This window comes from Mus caroli, chromosome 1, assembly GCF_900094665.2.
Source record: "Mus caroli chromosome 1, CAROLI_EIJ_v1.1, whole genome shotgun sequence".
NCBI lineage: Eukaryota > Metazoa > Chordata > Mammalia > Rodentia > Muridae > Mus > Mus caroli.
Window position 1 is genome coordinate 98,083,224 of NC_034570.1, and position 8,271 is coordinate 98,091,494.

Here is an 8,271-nt window from a genome sequence, read left to right on the forward strand (position 1 = left end):
GGACAGGAAAGTCAGGAGGCCAAGGCTAAGTAAGGCTGAGGCTAAGTGTACCTTGCTGTGAGATATGGGGATTTTCACCAAGGATGAAGAGGACCAGAACGGAAGAGCTACTTGTGAAGTTCTCCATGTCATCAAGGCTTAGCAAAGCTGTTACCCAAATCTCATCAGCCCTGCAGGCCCACAGTCAATGTGATTACCCACACTTGGGAACAGGTAAGCCAGCCAGGGGCATTTCCTTATAGCTGTGTGTGAGAGAGACAGCAAGGAAGGACTCAACCCAGGACTGGTGTCTGTAGACTACATGTCTTAGCTGCTTCCCACAAGACCTCCTGTGACATACCCCTTCCTTGCATGAGGTCTGGACACCTATGTGACATCAGCACAGGTTTCATCACGCCCCACTGCCTGCACTGGGTTTTATTTATGCCCGAGTCAAGAATCTAAGCAGTAAAAATGGTTTCTTTTCAGAGTCAGCCCCTTTACTCTCAGCAACTCACAGCAGCACTCCACCCCAACTCTAGAAAGAATCACTGCTGTGCCTCAGTGGCTGTATCTACCAGGAAATCATGGTTCTCAAAAGCCAGGAAATGCAGGTCATCTGAATGCTACTGGAAGCTTTTCTTCAAATCTGACAGTAATACCTATAATCAGAGACAGAAAAATCCTAAAACACATGTGAAGCGTGAGAGCCGATTCTTAGGACCTCCTTTCTTCTCACATCTGTGCCTTTGTGACAGGGGGTGCCAGGAGCACTCACTTCTGTCACAAGTGTCCTTCACCTGAATTACTGACTTTAGAAGGGCATTGAGAGGTCACATAGAAGTGTATTTTAAAGCCCAAATGTCCTTTAACATGAGTCACATAGGGTTTTTTTCTCTTTCTCACGCAGACTGTGTTTGCCCTTGGCTCCAACCTGGATGAGTATTCTTGGCAGCTCACTCTGTGTCTCCCAGCCTCAGACCTCCCACCTGTTTAGTCAAGTGAAGCTGGATGAGAAGGGTGGCCTCCACATCATTAGGCTAAGTCCCTGTGACTTCAGAAGCTAACTCAGTTTACTGTGTCACTTCTATGTACAAGAGCAATCTTTGGCAAAAGCGATACTATTTCACTACATTCTACACTTATCCTTCAAGTACATATCAAATCTTAAAAATTCTAATCTATCCACACAGTTATCTCAAAGTGGGCAATGATGTTCAAGTGGCCAGCTTGTCCCAAAGCAACTGTCTGTTTGCAAGCAGACAGGCCTTTGTAAGGTTTGGTCCACAGCACCCAGCTCTTTGCATGCAAAGCATGACAAGGCAGGATTTAAAACTTAGCACCATTATAGACTACATGGAATTTAATGGAAACATGAACGTACTGGAACACTCTGATGTCCTGTGAATCCACTGACCTGAAAAAGTCTCTAGGCCAAATTGCTTTTCCTAAACATCAAAATAAAAGGAGGATGCTAAGTCTGTCCGTGCCGTTCTCCTCTGCTGTGTTTTCCTGAGATTCTTGCTATAGCAGGTCACCTTCTGGGTGACTTCAGACCTACCTGCCACTCCTTCCTATCCTGGGCGGTTCCAAACAAAATCAGGAAGTCTTAGACAAGAAGCAGATGGTAAGGGAGAAAAAGTCTGCAAAGGACACTTCTGTTACATAATGCTGGGCATTCGACCTGCTAGCATCAGCCTCGGAGGTAACTACTAACCTATCCCTGCAGAGGAAACCAGCACCCCAAATACTCATGAAGAACATTCCTTCAGTATTTCCTTGATAATGGGCATATAATCATATGAGTAAATACACTAACATTTTAGTAAGTAACAGATGGGAGGAGAACTGCATTTCACATACTGTGTATATGCAGCATAGGTGTGCATAGTGTGCATGATATGAATTCACCTTTCTGTATGTACATGTGTGCATGTATGTGCATGTCATAATACCCACGTGGAGGTCAGAAGACCTAGGTGTTAGCCATTTGTTTGAGAGAGCAATTCTTTGTCATTCTCTGCTGCATACACCAAGCAAGCTAGCTGGCACATAAGCCTCCAGAGATTCTTGTCTCTCTTATCATTTGTTGTTAGAAAACTGGGAACACAGATGTGTGCTCCTCCATCCAGCTTTACTTGGTCTTTGGGAATTAATGTCAGGTCCCCATGCTTGCACGGCAAGCGCTTTACCCACTGAGCCATCTCCCCAATGCATTAAGCAGATTCTTTAAGATATTTATCCTTGATTTACCCAAAAAACTGCTCATGAAACAACAAATACCTTCTACCCCTTGAGCCAGGCCCCGTGGGACAAGAGACTTGTGTCACCAGTATAATTCAGCTGTTCCCAGCTCTTCCCATTTCCATGCAAGGAAGGTCATAGAGCTTATTTGGGACCAGAACAATGTGATATGCTTCTGGGCTGGATTATGGGGGAGACTGAGTGATACCTGAGCCACTTTCTTGAAAGCAGTGACTCTATAAGACCAAGTTTGAGCAAGCCTCTATCAGTTTAGGGCCTGAGCAACTACAGCAAGCCTGGCCTTTCTATTCTGCAAGCCCAGTAAAGAAATGGTCGGGCACTGATATGTTGAGTATTCCTCACCACAGCAAAATCAGTAACACCTCAGTACTTTAAAATGAGTGAGAAGAAACCTACAAAAGTCTACCTGTCCCCATCTGCTTTCTAAATCAGGTGACACAGAAATGTAGACATTATTTTGAACTTGATGCATAGCTGACTGCTGAACAAGAAGGTCCAAGTAGAATAGTCATGAAGAAATGAAAAGAAAATGGCCTCCCTACATTGGTGGGGCCTCAGCAGCCATGGAGAATCCAACTGAAGAGTTCTGTAAAGAAAAGGCTACTTCTGACCCAGCCCAGACATTTGGGGAATTTAGAACATTCCAGAGAAAAGGACAATCAAGCAGAGGTTGTGTGAGCCTCCTCAGACGTGCAGGCCTTCTCAGTCACTTCCAAGTAAGGCCTGCATTTCTTTGTCACCCTATAATCTCTTTGAGGGTGATTCATGACTGTGTCTCTATCTATCACTTACCCCTTGGCACCTCACACAGAACCCGTATCTCTGTTAAGTACCCAAAAGCGTCTGCAGGTTGAACAAGTAAACACTGGACTCAAAGGTCAGCTATGCCAGTCTAGAGCTAAGCCCACCTCTATAGACCCCAGGAAGAAGAAACTCCTTCTGGGGATGTGGGGAGCCGATGTAAATCAACATTTCATTATGAGTTATCACAGCACATGATGAAAAAATTACAATAAAATCTAATACTACACTGTAGCTATCTTTGTTCTTGGACATGCAATTACATGTGCAGGCAGCTATTTTTCTATGTGGAAAATTGTGTGTGAGGGTTTTTTTTCCTATTAAAAAAGCCACACCCTTGATTCTATTGCATTATTACATTCCCTATTATTCCATCACGTGGTTTTTCTTCTTGCTGTAATCCAGGACACACCCAGAATTACTGCTGACAGAAAAATCACCTGTCAACATACCTTCATCCTAACACCATGTTGGCAATCTTGTCTCTGCAAAGCAGTAGCCTTTGTTTTAGCTAGAACAAAATGACTGCCCCACTTCTAATGGTTTTCCAAGCTTTCAGTAGAATGGTCAACGTTGGTGTCACTCCTGGTTTTAAAGCCACCTTTGGAAGCAAAACTATCCTAGAACAGAATGACAAACATCTTAAGCTCTTTAATTTTATTTTTAGAGGGATTTTCGAGAAAAACTGTAAAGAGCATCCACTCTGGTCCTTGATGCTGCTATACTGCAAAAGAGGTCTCAGGAGCCAACGGCCCTCAATAATCTGACCTCCCTATAAGGAAAACCTGGGTCCAGCCCATGGTCCAGCCCATGGGATGCTAAAAGCTCTGGATTCTAGGAGGGCATGCCAGTGCTGAAATGTGTGTCCTGGTACATCTGAAGGTGAGTTTTCAATGAACTCTATCATGATAGGCCAGAGTTTTAGGGAAAGAACCAAAATCTAAAGAAAAAAATGGAGAAAGAGAGGCTAATGATTCGTGTCTACATAAAGGGAAACATAACTAAAGCTGTCTTCTCTATGTTCTTTCTGCTCCTACCCAGCAGCCCTCTCTGCTACCTGCCAGTAATTTAACATCAGCCTGCCCTGCTCGTGATGTGACAGATACTTTGACAATGAAAAGATGGGAGAGAAACAGTCCTTCTTACTCAGAAGGCCACTGCATGTGACCAGTGTCCGAACTGAGCACTGGTCAAATATCTTATGAGCTTCACAATTATCAACTTTCCCACAATATCTTTCATTAGAAGACATCTCTACTTTACACAAAACACTGTCTTATCCAAACCCATATTCATGTACAACTGTCTGTGTACTGACAGCATCAAAATTCACACCATCCAGTGGAACTAATACAGGTCCAATGTAAGTGGCTCCCAGTGACCTCTCCAAAAGGAAAGGATGAAGTCATTTGCAATGTTGGTGGAACAAGACATTCGAGTGAAGTCCCAAAGGTAGGACAGACTTTGTTTGCTTGCTTGGGTGGCCCCTACTCCCTCACAAATACAAATGCTGTGAAAGCAGAAACACCCAGGCAGCCCTGTGTCAGCGTTGTGGGCCCAAACGACCCAGAGAAACCCAGGCAGTTACCCAGATCATTGGGGTTACCTGAATCTGTCACGCGTCCCTTTCACCCCCTTCTGCGTGATGACATCAAGTGGAAACAGTAAGCGTTTGGGAGACAAGAGGCTGACAAGCAGGAAGCGCGATTGAGACCCAGCTTTGTTCAGCCTGCAGTGAAATACATGCAGTAATGGTTAGATACTCCCAGCACAGACAGAAATCCAAGCACCCTCCGAGACCACTGGAACACGAGTGGGTGTCCCGAGAGGATGAGAATGGAGAGTAGAAGACTGGTAAAACAGGGAAGGGTCACTAAGGCTCTCCTGGATAAATAATCACCTCCTGGCTCCTCTGCAGTCTACGCCCCCCCCCCTGCCGCGCCCCCAAGTTATCCCGCGGTAAAGCAGCTACCATCAACCGTAGAATACCATCATCATTCTAAGGCAAAATGCTAGCAAAATACACGAGTTAAACCCACACAGCTAGCAATGCGGGGCATGTAGTCGTCCGCCCAGACACACACACACACACACACACACACACACACACACACACACACACATCAGGGATGCATCTGAGAGCATCCTTTCGTTGCCCGGCCACCACCTCATCAAGTCACTGTCTCTGTTTTGTCAATTACCCTACTGTTTCCAAATCTATGCAGCACTCCCCCACCACACCCCCACGGTAGGCGGGATCCCAAACCAACACTGTGGAGAAGCTCCCGACAAGTCCTGCCGGCTTTGTCCTGCTGCTGTCCTTCCAGAAGCAAGCGCCCCAGGCCCGTGGGTCCACACAAAAGACCCCCAGAATCTGGCCCTCCACTGGGCCCCCTTTTCCAATAATGGCTTGGGGGCAACTTCTAGCTGGGAATCGGGGAGTAGGAAGGCAGGACAGGACTGGAGGGGACGACCCAGAGCTTGAGAATGCTGGGGGGTGGGGGGGGGGCACGGCAGGGATGTGCGCGCACCTCAAGGGCGCGTGCAGCGCGTGCATGAGGCGAGCTCCCGGGACCAGAGCTCCAGGGGGCATCCCAGGACTCCTAGGAACCAGAGTCAGCTGTCATGACCCCATCGCGCTCCCAACTCAAAGCAATGCCCGAGGAAAACCCAACTCCCGGGACCACCTCCTCGAGAGACGCCTCTCCAGCTCCGCACTCCTTTAACCAAACAAACCACCCCAATCATAGTCCAAGAAGAACCTCCAGTTATATCCCAGTCTACTGTTGCCCTTTCCCGCTTTCTCCTAGGCACAGCCTTCCCCGCGAGTCCCCTCTGCACCCGGGACCTGGGAGCACACAGAACAGGAAAACAAACCGAAACTCACTGACCTCTCTCAGCAGCAGGCTCGACTCTGTTACGCCGCCGGCGGCTGCAGCAACGTCGGAAGCATCCCGGGGGTCCGCACTGCCCGCTGCGCTCTGCTAGACGAGCGCTGAGGGCCGGCTGCTGCCTGCTCCTCCCGCCGCAGGTTGCGGGGCAGCGCGGGCAGAGTGGCGGCAGCGCCTCCCGCAGCCCAGCTCCCTGCTCGTCTCTCCTTTGGCTTCAGGCGGCGCCCTCCACCTGCCCGGCTGTCCTCCGCCTCCACGATCGGACACCCGCCGCCAGGCACCGGACACTGAGCGGAAGCTTTTGGTGTCACCCCCAGAGACCCAAGCACTGAAGGGAGCGGGAGGCTGAGCTCTGCTCCGCGGACCGCCCCTCCCCGGCGGCTCCACCCCCTCCCGCACTCCACCCGGCAGCTTGGCCGGCACGTCCGACTGTCTGTCTGTCGGTCGGTCCCCAGTGGCCAACCTCTTGGTGTGGGTGGGGAAGCAGGGACGCGCCCTCCACCCACCGTAGACCAGCGAGCACCTAGACCGAGCGCGGAAGGAGGACCTGAACGGTATCAGGTGTGACCTAGAGGCCGAGCACCACAGGCTAGATCGACTGGGACTGGCCGAGGTGGTGACCCAGCTGCGGCTCTGGACTCAAGACCACAGGGAAGAGGGAGGAGTCTAGACTATTGCCTTTCCCCTGGGTTCATTTTGGCTGACCCTTTAAGTTCACTAACCCAACAAGGGCAGGAACCTGTCAGCATGGAACGGGATATGCTCCCAAAGAGCCCCACAGGGACACCTCACACCTCAACCTCCTGTGTAAGCGAAGCTCACAGGAGAGGTGAACAGGAAGGAGCAGGTACTGGGGCTATAAAGAAGCCTAAAGGGTCTACTAAGTTTACCCTATTGCCCACCTTAAAACCCAACTTCAGGCTCAGAGGGAAAGTGCTTGCTTGCCTAGGGCGCATGAATCTGGATTTATCCTCTGTACTCCTAAACAGAAACAAAGCCCTTACCTTAGGGATATGCTTTTAATGTCATGTAACCCCAGGAAAATCTAAAGATAAGGTTTCTTCCTGCTTTTTCACTTAACATATAGTGGAGAAATGGGGAGATAGGTGTCCCCTGCTGGTCTGGGGCACCATGCCTGAGTTCTGGGGCCTTTTGAGATCCATTCTATTAAGAAACTGAGAAGTGACCTGCGTTGTGTCTCCTCATCTCTGTGGTTCAGCTAAAGGAGCTCTGTTAATGCACAGAGCAAATGGCTTCTTCTAGTACTTCTAGTACTTCTAGTACTGGCTCCCTTCATGGGTCCTATGTTCCATCTTATACAGCAGTGGTTCTCAACCTTCCTAATACCTCGACCCTTTAACACAGTTGCTCATGTTATGGTGACCCCCAGCCATAAAATTATTTTTGTTGCTACTTCGTGTTTTTGTTGCTAACTTCATATAGCTACATTAGCTACTGTTACAAATCAGAATGCAATGTGTTTTCCAATGGTCTTTTGTGACCCCTGAAGGGGTCGTGACCCACAGGTTGAGAACTGCTGCTGTCCCAGAAGTCCTGAGAACCACGATGGCTCTGTATGAGCTAATGTTGGCAGCTGGTCCTACTTGCTTTGTCCCACGTGTACAACTTGTGAATTGGTGTTCCAATCAGGCTATTAACACATCAGGAGGCAGGGGCGGGGGGGGGGGGGACCTGCATCGGGAGACCCACAAAGCTTGCAGAGTACCTGCAGTCTCTGGGATCCCGGTGGGAGCTCTGCTTCCTCTAGTCACCAGACAGACTCTTGCTCCATTGTTCCCTTATCACCTCTACAACACCCACAGAGGCTCTGCATGCATGTCTTAGGAGCCTAAGGTTACTTTGCAAGAATATCTTCAACTTCACCATCAATGGGGGGTGGGGGTGGGGTGGAGATTAGCCCAGTGGTGGTTGTACAGACCTCCTGCAGAGGCAGGAGGATCTCTGTAAGTTCGAGGCCAGCCTGATCTACAGATCAAGTTCTAGGACAATCAGGGCTACATAGAAAAACCCTGTCTCAAAAAAAAATTTTTTTTTAAATAAAAAAATAAAAAGGCCTTTTGGAGGCAGAGTCTCATACATGTAGCCTAGGCTAAGCTGGAATTTATCAGGCAGCACAGACCATTTTGGTATTCCTCCTGCCTCACTTTCCTAAGAACTGGAATTCCTAGTTTTTAGTTATATTTTATTTAGGGAGAGGGGTGCACACCGGTGACAGTATAGGTATGGAGGACAGGTTGCACTTTCAAGACTCCGTTCTCCCCTTCCCCAGGAGACTGCACTCAGGTCATCAATCTAGGATCAGGCAATCCAGGAC

At 48.7% G+C, this 8,271-nt stretch overlaps 1 protein-coding gene across 3 annotated transcripts in view; it reads right to left on the reverse strand.

Annotated features, from left to right (window-relative positions):
- Positions 1-6,563, reverse strand: part of Rnf152 (ring finger protein 152) — a 76,974-nt gene extending 70,411 nt beyond the window's left edge. The window contains exons 1-2 of one of the 3 annotated variants that reach the window (XM_021167584.2): positions 5,937-6,563; positions 4,652-4,774 (exon numbers count right to left, since the gene is read on the reverse strand). The gene's annotated coding sequence lies outside the window, so the exon portion shown is untranslated. The other 2 variants (XM_029473995.1, XM_029474001.1) reach the window with 2 other exon arrangements.
- Between the last annotated feature and the right edge of the window lie 1,708 nt (positions 6,564-8,271).